Genomic DNA, 18,783 nt, shown 5'->3' with positions numbered 1-18,783 from the left:
AAAATTAAAAAAATAAGTCACTAATTAAAACATCACAAAACTTATCTTAATCACCATCACTTGAAAATAAAAAAAAAACATCACACTTTCCAACATAAGGTATTATTGAAATTAAAAATAAGTAGAAAGATGCAAGGAAGAAGACATAGAGGTATATATAGTTAACATCACACTTTCCAACATAGTTAGAAGGTATTATTGAAATTAAAAATAAGTAGAAAGATACAAGGAAGAAGACATAGAGGTATATATAGTTAGAGACGATTAAAATTTGGTCTACCCGTAGACTTGGTTAAGTTGCTACTTTGTCCAAGTATAGAAGTATATATAATTAGAGACGATTAAAATTAGATGTACCCATAGACTTGGTTAAGTTGCTATTTGTTCAAGTTTTTTTTATTTTATCTAAATATTCGTGGGTTTGGATAAAAAATTATAATTTTAAGAAAAAATAAATTTATTGAATTTAAAATGTTTAATTTTTTAAATGTTTTGTTAACTCAAATTTATTAATTTTTATTTTATTGAATAAAATATTTTAATTATCACTAAATATAAAAATCACCATAATGATGTCGATTTAAATAGAATTTTTGTAAACCCATTATTAATAATCACTAAAGATTTTAACTAATCTTTTTTTGTTAACATTCATAAAAAGAAATAGTTTTATTGATAATGACTGAAAAAATTCTAATAAATATCGAATGAGAAATAGTTATAATTTACATTAATGGATAAATAGTTTTAATTAAAACATAATTTCTATCAATACAACTTAAAAAAAATTATAACTTACATCAGTTAAATAATCATAGTGTCAATTAAAAAATTATTATATTGATTGAAAAAATCAATCTTGTCAAGAATAACTATTATCTTGGTTGATATTAAGATAAAAAAGCAACCCTTATTTACATCAATTTAAAATAATATTAGTTGAAACAATTGTATTTTTTAATAAAAGTTATGTCAGTAACATGTGTCGTCATATTAAAAATAATATAAAACTAAGAAAAAAAACATGAAAAAGCTAAATAAAATAAAAAAATTGAAGCATAATCAACTATATTGATAGTTTAAATAAAAAGAATAAAAAAAAAGAAAACAAACAAAAGACAAGAACTTTTTTTCATAGCTTCCAACAAAACAACAAACTGAAACTATTTAATCTTAAGAATACAATTAGATAGACCTTGAATAATAAAATTATATGATATTAATTGTATTATTACATCTCATTATCATTACTTTTTTTAGTTGTTCATGTTTTAGAGTTCTTCTAATTGATTTTCACTCACTTTAGAAAAACGTCTACTCAAGGTTTAAACTAATATATTGTTGTCATAATTGTTTCTCCTTTTTCATCTTTTTGGCAATTTAGAGAACAAATTGATTTCTTTTAAAAATTAAAACAAAATTAAGAAATGATATTATTTAACATGAAAAAAAAAAACTTCCGTTAGTACAAACAGAAATATGATAAAATTTAACCTCAAAGGAATTCCATACATCAACCGAAAATATAATTAATATTAAGAAGATTTAATTTATTTCATGGCAATTGAGATTAAGCAAAAAATGAAAAAAATATATAAATTTCAAAGAGAAAAAGAATATAAAATAATCCAAGTTCTTACTTTTTCTGAAATGAAATTTAGAATTTAATAGTTTTAAAGTAATACAAATTCTTATAACTTTCTAAAACTTTAATTTATTTTAAAAGTTTTCTTCGAATCAAGCTTTTCAAATTTTTCATAAAAGAAGATGGAGAACTCCCATGCACATATGTGTAGACACCAGCTGAAAATCAGATAAAAGTATAGCGTGAGGAAGGATAAGGAATCCCTGGATCCAGAAAAAAGAAACTGTTAGTGACTATATATGTATGAGAAGCTAATCACTTGTTATGTTGAACCTTTGAAAATAAATGTTGCATCTGCTTGTTTCAACTTCAAAATTTCTTCATGTGGATTCCATGGCCTTAGTCAATAATAATAACAATTCAAGATTTTCGTGTACAGCTGCTATACCACATACACCAGAACCAGAAATTATGCAGTAAAAATAAATACATGAATTAGATTCTTTTTAGAAAAACTCAGTGCTCTCAAATACAATATCGTAGAGCAGCTTGAACTCAAGAAATCAGATAGCATGCATGCTCAGCATCACACACCAACAAAAGACATCAATTGACCTGATCAGTTCAAAATCTCAAAATGTTTCATGAGAAAACTGAAATAGATACATTCTAGATCTTTCTGACTACCAGAGGAAGGCACATTGTGCACTTAAAATGAAAGCAAAAGGAAAAATTCAAATGATACTGGTGCAGCAGAAAAAGATTATCATTTTAACATTAAAACGGTGGTTTTCTTTCTGATAACTGTTTCATCAGTACATAGTCTATTCTCTTCAAATAAAATAAAGGTGACTATTTAACTACAGTGTTACATTCGGTCTAAAACCAACCACATAACTTGTATATATAATACATGGATGAGGTATAAATGGAGAACTATGGAGGGCTTAGTGTATAATTATATTTACATAGATGCACATATATGGTAGAGTTATGAGTGATTGTGTTTTCTCAACCAAGAAAACTACTTACCTCATCTTCCATGTTACTTCTCTTGAAGGAAAAGGCACTTTCACAATTTGCATATGCAAGTTTTACTATGCAGGAGATATGATGCTGACAAGCTTTGCTCGTACCTACTCAGTGAAGGAAGCAAGCATGAATGTAAGTGACAGCGTCATCTCTCCTGCGTAGCAAACCTTTCAATGCCATGACCATTCCTTCATTCCTTCATTCTTCACTGTCACTGTGTCTTGGATTCTATGCAAGCAAACCACCCAATTTCCAATAATATATAGACCACAATTTTTAACTTTCTTTTCCAAACTTGCAGCCCTACTTGGACTCTCTCACTAGATTGTGCTAATTGTTAAATTCAGCAAATTCCAACCACAAAGGTGTTTAGTCATTTTCTGCATCATTATTGTTCCTATGTGTTTTTCTTGATTATGTGTGGTCACGATTCACAGAATTGGTTTGTACATACATATGATAACTATGTTTGATTGACGCACAAGGCTGCATGTTTTGTTGTTATTGCTGCATGTGGTCTGGATTTCAATACCCTCCATAAGTACCACTTCTGATGAGATCATTGCACTGAGGTCACTTTATGTCACATCAACATTCTCAAAAAGCTGCTGCATTGATGCAATAATGGACTTGTTGGTGCAACTTTATTGGTGACCAGTAATGTTGGCAAAGTCTTTCATTTTCTTGTAGCTTGGTGTAGTTGGAAATTTAATATTATTAGATATATAGTCAATTTGAAATATATAAGTGGAGGTAATCTTTATTTTATAAGTTGAATGATTTAGATTTTATTTTATTTTTTAATGTAATATTATAGTATATTCTAATAATATTTGTTGTATTTATTGTATATTTTTTAAGAATTTAAGTATGATTTGTAAGTTTCATGGGATATAAATGAGAAAGTTGAGTAATATATGAAAAAAAAATTAAAAAAAAATACATAGTCATAAGATTTTGAATTGAATAATATTATTTAAGACCTGAATTATGGCATAATAACTTATAAAATACACATGTCACTGTAAAAAGAAACACTTACGAATGTATTGGTTCTAGAACATTGACACTCATCATCATGGGACTTATGAAATATTTATCGACACCCTTCTTTTATTGAAAAACTCAATGAAACAACCTAAGTGATTAATGATAATTGTCACTTTTCAAGCAACTCTCATAACCAAAAATAAATTGTCTTTGTGGAATGTTTTCGTAGAAACCTCTTTACAATCACTTTAAAGAGAGAAAATAAAACTCTCTTTTCCTATGATACACTAGGGTAGAAATAAAGTTTTAAATGTTTCTTTATTTTTTTACTTAAAAAAATAAGGTAACAGTAGAACGAGGAATAATGAATACAGTTTCATAATTTTTACAATCATGAAAAACTTTCTTATATATATCTCTATTGTGTCTTCTCTGCATTCTCTCAAATTATCTACTAATACTAGGATTATTACTTTATTCTTTAAAAAAAGTTAATAAATATTTTTTTATGCACATGATATAGAAAAATATTTTCTTTTAAGATGACAGTCTATGATTGATTTCATAAAAAAATTAATAAATATTTTGTGAAATATATTGTGTTATTTAAATTTAAATATATTTTCAGTTTGAATAGTTTGTTTGTTTTAAAATAACATGTAATTCTTTTTAAATGTTTTTTTATAATAATCTTATTATGATATAATTAGTTTAATGGTTAAATATATTTTTAGTTAATGTACTTTCCGTGAAATTGATTTTATTCTCTGGTTGAATTAATAGAGTAATTATATTATTGTATTTTTAAAAGTGTTGAAATAGGTCCTCATAATCACAAAACATTAACATTTTTGTCTTTCAGTGTGAAGTTGATTAAAACATCCATGTCAACAAAGATAATTGTCCACAGCATGCAAATACAGATACTAAAAACATATTAGATTGTATTTTTTTTACATAAAATGATTTTTTATATAAATAAATGTTTAAAATATTTAATAATTATATTATAATTAATATTTTTTATAGTTTTTTTAAACAAAAGTGTTCACGCTAGGCATCACTATACAACTTGACATCTCAGATATGCTGACACTTTTAATAACAAGAATAATTTGTCATCACATGAAATAAAAAATATTATTAAAAAAAAATACAAAAATATGGAGACTAAACCAAAACTCATATGTTAACAAAAATGATACATAGGTAAATTATATCTATTCTTAAACAATTTTAAGAAGAGACTAGATGGTAAGTGAAAATATTATCTATGAATAAATCATAAATTGACCAACTTATCAGAACACACATTTCCTTCACGAAAAATATGAGTAATCTAAACCTGATTTTTCCACATTAATAAGACAAATATTTCATCGATTACGAAGCATTCGAGAAACATTAGTCCTAAATATTTTGTTTTATTTAACTTTAATTTTTTTTACATAAAATAAAATCTTTTTTGTATAAAAAATATATTATAATAAATATTATATATTAATTAATTTATATATATTATTTATTTATTTTTTCAAAACAAATATTTTAAACTTGTGCATAATTAATTTGAATTTATAAATAAGTTTTTTTTTCTTCTTAAATCTTTTGTGGTAAAACATTTTTAGAATATAAATAATTGTTTCACTTAGTGCATTTCGAAATTTGAAGAAAATAAAATTGGATTAAGAAAATAAATTATTCATAATGTTTTTTAGAAAAATATATTTTTAATTTTTTTTAAACTGGCAAATGATCTATACTTTTAAATTGATAAATTCAGTTTTAATATAAAAATATTCACTATAAAAAAATAAAATTATTTTGAACTTTTTTATATATAAAAAAAAATTATGTTAAAAAAAGTTAAGTTAAATATGTTTTTAATTGTTGAACTTTTATGGGCATGGGCATGACCCCTCACTAACGTGAGCGTTATTTTATTAGACTTCACATTGGATTTTTGTTTGTAATGTAACAAAAATGTTAACTTTGTTATCTTAAAGTGACTTATCTCGACACTCTTCAAAATATAAGAACACAATTACTTTAAAGATTTGAAGAAAAAAAAACTAAAATCAATTTTACATGAAAGTATAGAGACTAAAAACATATTTAAATCTTAGTTTAAATAGGTAAATTAATAATTACTTATTTTATTTAACATACTTATTGTTTATAATTAGGGATGGCAAAGCGGGGCGGGCCGGCCCGCGGCCAGCAGGTAAAAAACGCGGGGCGGGATGACCTTTTCAACCCGCATTAGCCCGTCCCGCATTAGCCCGCAACCCGCGCGGGTCAGTTGCGGGGCGGGGCGGGCAGGCCCGCAAACCCGCAAGAAAAAAATATTTACACTTAATAGCAGCAGAGCAACCTAAACTGGGTAAGCAGAGGGTATTTTAGAAGTTACCCATGACCAAACCATTAATTGAGCCAAAAGTTATCTTATTTTTATTGTATTATTTTTATGAAAAATTAATTAATTAATTGTCATTGTTTTAATATATGCAGATGACGGGGAAGATTATAATTATGAAAAAATAGATGAAGGTTCTACTAAGGTGGCATCCAATGTTATTGAAATGGAAGAATGTCAATAATGTTTATGTTTAATGCTTTTGAATTAATGTTTATGTTTAATGTTTTGGAATTAGGTATTTTTAATGTTTTGGAAGTGGAAGAATAGTGATATTTGATATTTATCTTAATGTTTTGATGTTTGACTATATTTGAAAAGGAAGGAAAAAAAATTAGGTTTGATAATAACAAATATATAGGTTTAATTTGACAATTTTTTAATAACAAAATGTAAAAAAATAAATATTTAATTTAAAAAAAAAAAAAAACGCAGGCTGGCCTGCAAACCTGCGGGCCAGCTCTTATGCGGGGCGGGTCGGGAATTCTAGCCCGCAATAACTTTGCGGGGCGGGCCAACCCGTCTCGCATTTTTGCGGGCCAAACGCGGGACGGGCCAATGCGGGGCGGGCTAGCCCGCTTTGCCATCCCTATTTATAATAATTTATTATGATGTATGTTGTCAATTACATGCTTATCGTCTTTAAATTAATTATATTCTTAAATAGATTATTATCATATATATATATATATTTTGGGGGTTTTATATTTTAAATTCCCTGTTGTCTAATTTAGGATAAAAATACTACTAATTATCGATATCCAAAGTTAAAAGTAATATTAAGAGAGGGAAAAAAATATATGTTAAAGATAATTATACAAATATATAAATAAATATTTTATTTTAGTCATTAAATTAATTATTTTATTTTATTTTATTAAAAGATATATTTGAATTGATCATCTTAGTTAAGGTAGAAATTATAAAAAGTTTTAGGTGATACAACTTTATTAGAAGAAAAAAATCGTTACCTTTGATGAAGATAGAAAAAGCAAAAATAATTTTGTAAATACTTTAAAATTTGTTCTAATAGTTATAAAATTTTAAATATTGTAAAAAAAAAAAAATATTCCTAAAAGACAAATGCTCATTTTTAAATCATGATTGACTCAATGACATGTTCGTCACAAAACAAAACGACTCTAATTCCATTAGAGTTTGACCTTAAATGAACTAATTAAGGTCGACCATAAAGAATGTCACGAAATGATTTTAGCTATGTTGGAGTTTCTAATCCTCCCATATTTTTTGTATTTTCTTTATTTTTTTTCTTTTGTTTTAATAATATTTTTTTCATGTGATGACAAATGATTGTTGTTACTTGAAGTGTCAACAATAACTGAGATGTCAAGTTGCATAATGATGTCTAGCATGAAAGTTTTTATAAAATAAATAGTTTTTATTATTAATAAAAAATTATAAAATAGTTTATAAATTGATATCTAACCATTAGCTACCAAAATTTTAATTACTTACTACTTTATATTCTAAATTAGTCTCTATTAGTCTTTTAGATACCAATTTAAAATCTAAAATATTAGTCTTTAAAACTCTGGTAGCTACTTTAGATACAAATTTATAAATTTTTATTAATAATAGAAGCCATTTTAAATGCGAATAATTTTGTAGTCTCTAAATTAGTATTTAATTTAGTTAATATAGTGACTGATTATTTTTTATCTCTAAATTTTGTTATTATTTAATGATTTTCTTAGTTAAGGTTTTTTGCCTAACTCAGTTGGGTTGTGTCTTATTAGTTAGTATAATCTCTTGTTAAAATATAATATAACTTAAATAATAGATTAGTTATAATACATGTTAATCACTAAAGGATACAATAAATTATCTAGAATTTTAAGAAAAAATTATGAGAATATCTTGTCGTCCTTGAAATCGATTGAAAAAATATAAATTTTAAACATTAAATAATATTAGTTAAAATTGAAAAGATAACATACCTTTTATGAATATGTATAATCTATGTACGCTTTTGTTAACATGTGAGTTTTGGTCTAGTTCTCCCATATTTTTGTATTTTTTTCATTTTTTAATAATACTTTTTTTTCATGCGATGACAGATTATTGTTGTTACTTAAGATGTCAGCCTAACTAAGATGTCAAGTTGCATACTGAGGTTTAACATTAAACATTTTATAAAAAAAAATTGAAAATATAACATACCCACTAACTATGACTTATAAGATGCATTTCTCACTATGAACAAACACACCCAATTTTAAATGTTCTAATTTAAAGCTAAATTTATAGCTTAGTCCTTTAAAATTACGAGAACAATAAAAAATGATGAATTATCTAATAAGCTAACATGATAAGATGGGATAAGATCATATCATAATCAATCACTTCTACCATATGCAAAATGTAGAATAAAATCTATTATACCATGTAAGAATAAAAATACTAAAAAAATATGAAAATTTCACTGCATTAATAATTATGCATAATTGTTCATCCCAACAAATAGAAACATAGATACAAAATGAGCTACTTGGACCTATCTCATAACAAATTTTGTACTACCCTTTAAAAAAAAGACAATTGTACAAAGAAAGATAAGTGATGAAAAAACACAGAAAAAGCAATGGAAAAATAGAATAATACAACAAATTAAGATTTTTTTCATTGAATGCAAAATTGGTAATTTGTTATCTTCTTTCTAAAAATATGTTATCTATGATTTTTTATGGAATTGAATTTTCATGATCATGGTTTATCTACCATGAATCATTACAAAACTAGCCTGTTAATTAGTATGTTAATGATACATTAATTAACCAAATAACAATAGTTTAATAGTGATATAATAAATACAACACTCTCACTCTCTTCAACATGAAATATGATAGAATTGTAGCATATTCACCACTTGCACAACATCATATTTTACAGACATCTACAAAAGTTAAAAATTATTAAAGGAAAACTATATATTTTTAAAAGGAATGGTGGTTTCCAAAATAAATTAATATTCATCTGTCTCAAGATTAAACAGTAGCAGTTGATAAAAAATTAAATACTATCCAACTACCAGTAAAAGGACTAACATTTGGTATGAATTTAAGATGGAAGAAGTGTAAGAAAGGACCATTTACATTGTTCAGGTGTTTTTATTGCTTTGTCAAAATTTAACATACTAGTTATGTTATATTTTTACAACATTTTATAAGTAATATTTTATATAATTTTTGTAACTTTTATTCATATAAGATATTTTACTTAGATTTTGAATTTCTTTACTATGTTTTGTACTTTGTTTTTTAACTTTAAAATTTTATATCGATATAAACAAATATATCATAAATACTATAATATTTTATCACATTTATAACATTTATATTAATATCTCTTCCATTTAAATTCATGGTTGGTGTTATTTTATATTAACTTTATGCAATATATTATATGTTACAAGTCTTATAACCTATGTAGCACAGATATGGATACGGACAATGACACGACACAGATACGGACACGAAGATACGTATAATCTTCAAAATGTAGGATACGAGGACACAAATCTATATATTATGTAATTTTTTAATTATATAAATTGAAAATAAATATTTATGTGCAAAAGTATGTTCCAGATTCTTTTGGAAGCAGGAAGATTTTTTTCATGATTGGTTCAAAAGAATTTGTTCTTATTTTTATAATCATAATAAAAATTTATACAATAAATTTGAGTTTTTAGAAAGTTATTGTATTTATACCTTTTAAAATTGTGTTAGAACCGTACTAGAATTTTAAAAAATTCAACAAATATCTTACGAGTTCATCGATAAGTATCTTACTAGTGTCGACACGGATACGTGTGTCCGATAGATACGCCATTTAAGAAGAAGTGTTCGCGCCTCATAGCTTATAAATCTAGAAGTTATTTTTTTTTTTTTTTTTTTTAAATAAAAGCTTTTATGTTATTTTATTTTTGTTTTACTATGTTTGTATTTTCCCTATATTGATGATTTAATAAACAGATTTTAAATGGATTTGACTTAGTGTTAAATATAAATTTAGTTTAACATATTTTATTTTATTTTAAATACTAATAATCAAATCAATAACTTTTTTTTTATTCTTCTTAGTTTTTTTTACGTTCAAATAGAGGTTTTCTCGTCTAATAGGAAAATCAATTAAAAATTTGTTATACGATTCTTAAATAAACCAACTTGTCACGAATTAGTTAGAATTTTCCAAACAGTAGAGGTTTCATCACTAAATTTAATATTAAATTTTTTATTAGTTTAAAATATTTGACAATTCAATTTCTTAAAAGAAGTATTATATTTATTTTTAAATTTTATTAATCTGATATGTCCATTAAATTCCTTTAATCTATAATGTTGATTATTTTTTGAGTAAATTATATATATTTTTAAGATTATACCTCACTTTTTTCTATTAGTTTTTAAGTTAGCTAGTGCAGTCTGTTAATAAACATGAGATGTCAGAAAAAGATATTCATATCTAATTAAAATTAAATAAAAATATATTCTTTTATCTTGCACAAACTTTTAGAGTGTTGATATAATTTTAATATTTTTTTATGAAGTAAATTTTAAATTTATTTAATTTTATAAAACTTGTTTATAAGCTATAAATTCATCTTATTTCTAGTCAATTAGATATTTCAACAATATTAGCTTAAATATATTTGAAAGATGATTTTTAAAGTCTTCCATTGTTATGTATTCTTAAATTTTATTATAAGTAGTTATTTTAATATATTTAATTTTAATTAGATATGAAACAGGTGGAGGGGAGGATGATTTTGCAGATATGCCTCCTCTTGAGGATGTTTCAGATCATGATAGGTCCTCACCCAAGCAGGGGTTGTCCACTCCCACTTTGGATTCACTTGTTGTTATGCAAGTTAAGGACTCAGTCAAATTCAACAACTTTTATTGACGATCATCATCTGGAGGTATCTGCTCCTGTGATGGTACCATCTCCGTTGCATACTACCTCTCCTCGGAGGATTAAATCACATGCGGATACTAATGCACCAGTTCCTAATGTGGAGGTCTCTGCTATTATGACTGTACCAACTCAGTCGCCTCATACCTCCCCTCGGAAGGCTAAATATCTTGGGGATGTTAAAGCAATATCGTTGGTCCTTCAAAATCACTTTTCTTCTCTTGATGGTTTGAAAACTACAGATGTGGGAGTTGATTCTCATATTGGAGCGTCAACTATTCCGCCTACCATTATTGGAATTAATTCTGATCATATTGAAAATCAGGTTGTTTCAAAATTTTGGGCTGACTCTAATGACATGGAGGAGGATGACAGTGATAATGGGGAGGAAACAGTTCGCACTATTACAGTAAATGAAGATGAATATTCCTTGTCTGATGTGATGCTTTAATGTAGCGTACGTAATCGCACGTAATCGTAATGAAGAAAGAGAGGTTTTGATGAACCCTACTTGTAGAGAAAAATAAATATAAAAGAAACTTTTATTCACTTGTATATTAGAGAGTAAAATACATGGTGTATATATAAGAAAAAGATTAAGACCTAGCTGAAACAGAAAAAGGAAAGTTGGGTCAAACAAACAAAGCCCAATAATTTAAAATAGAAAATTAAATATATTAACACCCCTCTCAAGCTGGGGAGTAAATATTTGTCAGGCCCAGCTTGGATTTGAGAGTAGAGAATTGTGCGAAAGCAAGGGGCTTGGTGAATATGTCAGCAACTTGCATTGCAGAAGTAATGGGTAGTAGTTTGAGGAGACCAGAGTTAAGTTTTTCACGAACTAGGTGGCAATCAATTTCAATATGCTTGGTTCGTTCATGAAAAACTTGATTGGAAGCTATTTGAAGGGCAGATTTGTTGTCACAGTACAGGGTTGCAGGCTGGGATAGAGGAAGATGTAAATCCTGAAGGAGGTAAGACAACCATTGTAACTCACATGTGGTGGTGGCAAGGGCTCTATACTCGGCTTCAGAGGAGCTGCGGGAGATAGTTGACTGCTTCTTTGATTTCCATGATATTAGGGAGTCTCCTAAGTAGATGGAATATCCAGTGACAGATTTGCGTGTGGTAGGACATGTTGCCCAGTCAGAATCACTAAAACCACAAAGGTGAAGTGAACTAGCGTGAGAAAAATATAGTCCTTCACCAGGGGTGCCCTTGAGGTAACGCAAAAGACGTGAGACAGCTTGCTGATGATGAGTTGTGGGTGCAGATATGAATTGGCTTAAATTGTGGACAGCGAAGGCGATGTCTGGTCGCGTGTTGGTTAAGTAAATTAGACGTCCAAGGAGTCTTCTGTATTGAGAAGTGGCATCAGCATCGAGAGGTGAGCCTTGGTCGGGAGAGAGACGGGAGGTGTGAGTCATAGGAGTGGCCACAGGTGCAGAGTCAAGCATGTCAGTTTCTTGAAGGAGATCAAGAGTATACTTGCGTTGACTTAAATGAAGACCAGTACTGTTGCGAGCAATTTCCAGTCCCAAAAAGTAAGTGAGATTACCTAAATTTTTTATCTTGAAGTGATGGTGAAAGGATGCAGTAATTGTATTGATTTCCTCCGTGTCATCACCAGTTAAGAGCAAGTCATCAACATAAACAAGAATAACAGTGAGTTTATCATTATTATATTTAAGAAAAAGAGAGTGATCAGCAACAGAAATAGAGTAATTATTTGATAAAAGAAAAGTAGAAAGTTTGGCGTACCATTGGCGACCAGCTTGACGAAGGCCATACAAAGACCGTTGAAGCTTGCAAACATGCTGGGGAGAAGGAAGAGAGAGGCCAGGTGGGGGGGGGGGGGTCATGTATATCTCTTCATGGAGATCACCATGAAGAAATGCATTATTGACATCAAGTTGTTTTAAAATCCAATTTTTGGTAGTGACAATAGCAAGCAGAAGGCGGAGGGTAGTGAGTTTAGCAACAGGTGCAAAAGTGTCTAAGAAATCAAGTCCTTCAAGTTGGGTAAACCCTTTGGCAACAACTCTAGCTTTGTGGCGCTCAACAGTGCCATCAGAATGGTATTTGATTTTATATACCCATTTACAACCAATAGTTTTCTTTCTTGGAGGGAGAGGGGTAAGTTGCCAAGTATTGTTAGCAGCAAGAGCTTGAAGCTCATCTTGCATGGCAGATTGCCAAGAAGCATGTTTGGAGGCTTCGTTATATGTTCGAGGTTCAGGATGAGAATTGATAGAGGAAATAACATTTCTAAAATTGGAAGATAAGGAATTGTAAGACAAGTAATTATGAATAGGATATCTCCTACTTACGGTGTTGGTTGCAGTGTGGAAATCTGCAAGATAAGCAGGTTGTCGGTGAGGACGAGCTGATCTTCTTGGAAATTGGGGTGAGATGCTTCCTGGAGATGCAGGCGGTGATAATTCTGATGGAGGTGCAATGTTGGATGCAGGAGCAGAGGCACTATTTGTTGGAAGATCATAGGATAATGAGGCTGGTGGAGGAACAGTATTGGGTGCAGGAGTAGAGGCACATGGCTCGACAGGAGGTGCAGTATCAGAAAAAAAATCAAAAGCAGAATTATATGCATTAGAAATAGGGAGAGATAAAGTGTTAGGGTCCTTAGGCAAGCCACTGTCCAATTTATATGGAAAGTGGTTTTCATGAAAGATTACATGTCTTGATATCTCTATGCTATGAAACTTTAAATTTAAGATAATATAACCTTTTGTATTTTGCGGGAAGCCAAGAAAAATACCTTTGATAGATCTATCATCTAATTTTTTCCTATGTGCAGTAATGGTACTAGCATAACAAAGACAACCAAACACTTTTAGAAAGGAAATGTCATATGGTTTTCCAAACAACTTTTCATGAGGAGTGATGTTATCAAGTAATGGAGTAGGAATAACATTTATTAAGAAAACAGCATGATTTACAGCAAATTCCCAAAAAATAGGAGGAAGATTTGCTTGAAAAAGTAAAGCCCGGGTTACATTTAGTATGTGTTGATGTTTACGTTCTACAATGCCATTTTGTTGTGGTGTTTCAACACAAGATTTTTGATGTATAATTCCCTTTGAAGCATAAAAATTTGACATAGCAAACTCAACACCATTGTCAGTACGAATCGTTTTGATATTAGTTTTGAAATGATTTTGAACGAAAACAGTGAAGTTAATGATGTGCTGACGCACTTCAGATTTGTTATGCAACAGAATAACCCAAGTATAACGCGAGTAATCATCAACAATAGTCAAGAAATAACGAAAACCTTGCATAGAAATTATGGAACATGGTCCCCAAATATCAAAGTGTACAAGATAAAAAATAGCAGATGTAACAGTATTACTTAAAGTGAAAGGAAGTTTTCTCTGTTTTGCACGACTACAAGTGTCACATACATGATGAGTATCAACAGTAATAAAAGAGTATTGTTTGATTAAGACATGTAATCTTTCATGTGAAGGGTGTCCTAGTCTATAATGCCATAGTGTTTTGTCTGTGATATTACAATTAATAAAAGGAGCAAAACAATGCGGTTTAGATTGACTAGAAGCAGGGAAGGTAGTGACAAGATACAAGCCAGCAGTGGCTTTAACTGTACCAATCCTCTCTTGAGTGAGATTGTCTTGTATAATGCAGTGGGTTGAAGTGAAAGTTAAAGTGCATTTAAGTTGGTGTGTGAGTTTAGAAACAGATATTAAGTTTAATTGAAAATAAGGCACGTATAACACATCAGACAAATAAAACTGATCAGAAAAACGTACTAAACCAGAATATGTGGCATAAACAGTTTGGCCATTTGGAAGACTAATTAAGACAGGTTTAATTTTAGTATAAGTAGTAAAAACGTTCAAATTGTGACAAACATGATCAGTGGCACCAGAATCAATAATCCAAGATTCTTTTATAGAAGATAGTGAATAGAGAAACTTACCTGTTGAAGAATGCTCAGTATTGGGGATTTCATCCGTAGAGATGCTGCCGACTTGATTAATTTGAGTGTGAGAGGCAGGATCCTCAAGGTTTTGTTGACGCAAAATGTTGGTAAGGAATTGGCACTGTTGTGATGTAAGTTGAATCCCCTTTACATCCTGTTCTTTAGGAAAAAGCTCAGAAAAAGTGTCAGTAGTAATCATATTATTGGCTTGGGATGTCCAATTGGTGAATTTGTAGCTAGGAGGGAACCCATGCTTTTTATAACAGGTGTCAACAGTGTGGCCAAGACGATTACAGAAAGTGCAGACTTTTCTAGTAAAAGAAAACTTTGAGGTTTTAACATTACCAGGAAAACCCACTTGGTGAAAACAAATAGCCTCAGTATGACCATATTTACCACAAAAATTGCATGTAATAGTGTGACTACTATTAAGACTATGAAGACTAGGGTTTTCATTAAACATTGCCTAAAAGATTTTTAAAACCAATCAAGATTTTGAAAGAGAACAGAAAAAAAAAAACCAAGAACAGCAGAGAGGGAAATAAAAATCAGAGAGAAGCGCAACAGAACTCTTCATTCGAAGAGCTCTGATACCATATTACAGTAAATGAAGATGAATATTCCTTGTCTGATGTGATGCTTTAATGTAGCGTACGTAATCGCACGTAATCGTAATGAAGAAAGAGAGGTTTTGATTTGATGAGCATATATTTATTCACACTCATTAGCCTTATTCATAGATTATTGGACTATAATAATAAATAAATCCATTGTTTTAATTAATATTCTTATAATTGGGTTTATTTGGGCCTTAACTATTATTATTGTTAATTTTGTGTTTTTAGAGTAAATTATCCGGAGGAAGCATCTACCTTTGTGAATGGGCCAAATATGCAAAAGTCCAAATTGATTCTTGAACCAAAACAGGAAACAAATTCTGAGGAGAAGAAAGAGAAAATAAAATCTACAATATCTCAGAAACAGAATTGGAAGCAAATCTTCTGCAAAATACAAGAATTCTGGAAAGATAGAAACTTGGAAACGGTTAAAAAAATATAAACTACAATATTCTCTCAAGATCCTTGGAGCAGAAAAGCCTATAAAAGGACACAAGCATCAAGGAGAAAAGAGGGAGCTTCATAGGGTTTTCTTAGTTTATTTTCTTCTTTGTAATTCTTTTGTTTTGCCTCCGCATGGAAGGCTAAACCTTTTTGGTTGGTTCTTTTGTAATTCCCCATTGAGGTCTGAGGTTTTGTTCAATAAAAGTTTCGATTTTTAATTCTCTATAGCAATTGTTTTTATTGTCTAATCTCCTGGAAAACTGGTTTTTGTGAGAGGTTGTACTTGAACGCATGATTGAGAGTCTTCTTTATCTTAAACTTTGGTTTCTTAGTTAGTTCGCATTGCTCTAATTAATTTCTTGGGCGCATGATTCAAGGGAGAGGAGGTAAGCATTCCCATGGAGTATACGCATGGAACAAAGTGGGTATTGATTAAACTAGTAGACGCATGTTTTACTAGTGAGTTTCAGTTGAATCAGATCGGCGCATGTTCAATCTGGTTTAGCTCTGTTGGAGGATTGAGAAAAGATTAATCTTTAGAGAACCTGTGAAGAATTCAATGGTGGAAGAACTTGGGATCAACCGCTTTTTATTTGCTATTTTAATTTCTTTTATATTTTTTGCACAACTATCTCAAACCCCCTTTTCATCTTTATTGTTTTTGCTAACTTTTATTGCTTACAGATAGATTCTAAACCCTGATCAACTGATTTTACTATTGGATTCGTTGGGAGACGACTTGGGGACATATGTCCACAATTATACTATCATCTCTCTAGTGTTAGACAAGTCTACGCTAGAATCATATTAATTTGACAGCAAAACGACAGCTATCAATGAACCCTACTTGTAGAGAAAAATAAATATAAAAGAAACTTTTATTCACTTGTATATTAGAGAGTAAAATACATGATGTATATATAAGACCTAGCTGAAACAGAAAAAGGAAAGTTGGGTCAAACAAACAAAGCCCAATAATTTAAAATAGAAAATTAAATATATTAACACGCACTAAAAGAAAACCAGGGAGACCACCTAAGGAGACTGGTAAATCCAGGAAAACTGCTAAGGCAGTTCTCTCTACAACGTCGCAATGAAGGTCTCTTCATTTTTTTTGGAATGTCAGAGGATTGGGGAACCACAAAACTGTGGACATGTTGCTTAGTTTACTTAATCTACATAAACCTCTCCTGGTTTTTCTTGCTGAACCCATGATGCCGTACACTAATGCTTTCGACGTCCTTTTCAAATCTGTTAATATGCATTTGGTGGCTACGTCTCCTATTGTTAATAAAGTTGCTAAGCTTTGGTGTTTGTCGGTTCCTAATCTTGTCCAAAATTTCTTGGTTAATGATCAATTTATCTCTGTAACTTGTCGTCTGCAGGATAAAAGTTTTAGCTTTGCAGGTGTTTATGATGCTAACACATACTTGTCTAGACGATTTTTACGGAGGGATCTTAGTTTCTTCACAGGGCCTTGGTGTATTCTGGGAGATTTTAATGCTGTGCTCTCGGCGGATGACTGTAAAGGGGGGTGGCTCCTAATCAGGTTTCTTGTAATGAATTCCTGGACTAGATTAATACTAATGATCTTTCTTGTATGCCTTTTACTGGATCTTGTTATACTTGGTGTAACGGAAGGAGAGGGTTGCATAAAATTCACAGAAGACTGGATAGGGCCTTATGTAGTGGAGTGTGTCTGGATGAATGGGAATCTTGTTCTTATCAAGTTCTTGTTAGAAATTATTCTGATCATTCCCCTATTCTTGCTAGTCTTGCTAGTAATTCTTTGCGAAAGGTTAGCAATTTTCGTTTCTTTTCGATGTGGCTTCAGGACACTTCGTGTCTAAAGCTTATTCATGATTCTTGGGCTAATCAGGTTGTTGGTTGTCCTATGTTTATCTTGCAACATAAGTTAAAAAGGTTGAAACTTGAGCTCCGAGACTGGAATAAAAATTCTTTTGGAAATGTTCATAATGGAGTTCTTCTTAAGCAGGGCATCCTTCTTGGTATTCGAAAAAGCTTAGAGACTGCTAGTTTGTCTGATAGTGATGGACTTCTCTGTCAAGAAAAGATTGCTAAGGAGGAGCTTGATCATGCTCTTCACTGTCAATATTTGTTTTGGAAAGAAAGGGCTAGGATGTTATGGTTCAAGGATGGAGATCGAAATACTGCTTTTTTCCATGCGGTGGTCAAAAGAAGATATAATTCTAGTGGGATTCATTGTCTACGGATTGATAATGAGGTTACAGAGGATCCTAAAATCATTGAGGATCATATTTTGGACTTTTATAAAAATCTTTATGCTGAGTCTATTTCTAATGTTCTGGATACTGATAATATGGAAGATTTTATTGGTACTTATATTCCTGCGATGGTTTCCTCTGAGGAGAATATGATGTTGATTAAGTGTCCAGATTTTTCTGAAATTAAAAATGTTGTTTTTAATCTTAACGGTAATAGTGCTCCTGGTCCTGATGGTTTTGGTGGTGTTTTCTATCATTCTTGCTGGGAAATTATTGGGACAGATGTTTGCAATGCTGTTCAACAGTTTTTTAAACAAAACTGGGTTCTCCCTGGAATGAACAGTAATGTGGTATCTCTTATTCCAAAGGTTCAGGGCGCTGATTCCATTAAAGATTACAGGCCAATTGTTGTTGCTAATTTCAAGTTTAAGATTATTTCCAAGATACTGGCGGATAGGCTTGCACTTGTGGCTGCTAGAATCATTTCTCCTAATCAATATGGATTTGTGCAGGGTAGACAGATTCAGGATTGTATTGGTATTGCTTCTGAAGCTATT

Source organism: Phaseolus vulgaris, chromosome 5, assembly GCF_051622355.1.
Source record: "Phaseolus vulgaris cultivar YP4 chromosome 5, ASM5162235v1, whole genome shotgun sequence".
In the NCBI taxonomy this organism is placed as follows: domain Eukaryota; kingdom Viridiplantae; phylum Streptophyta; class Magnoliopsida; order Fabales; family Fabaceae; genus Phaseolus; species Phaseolus vulgaris.
Note: the sequence above shows the minus strand (reverse complement) of the source record.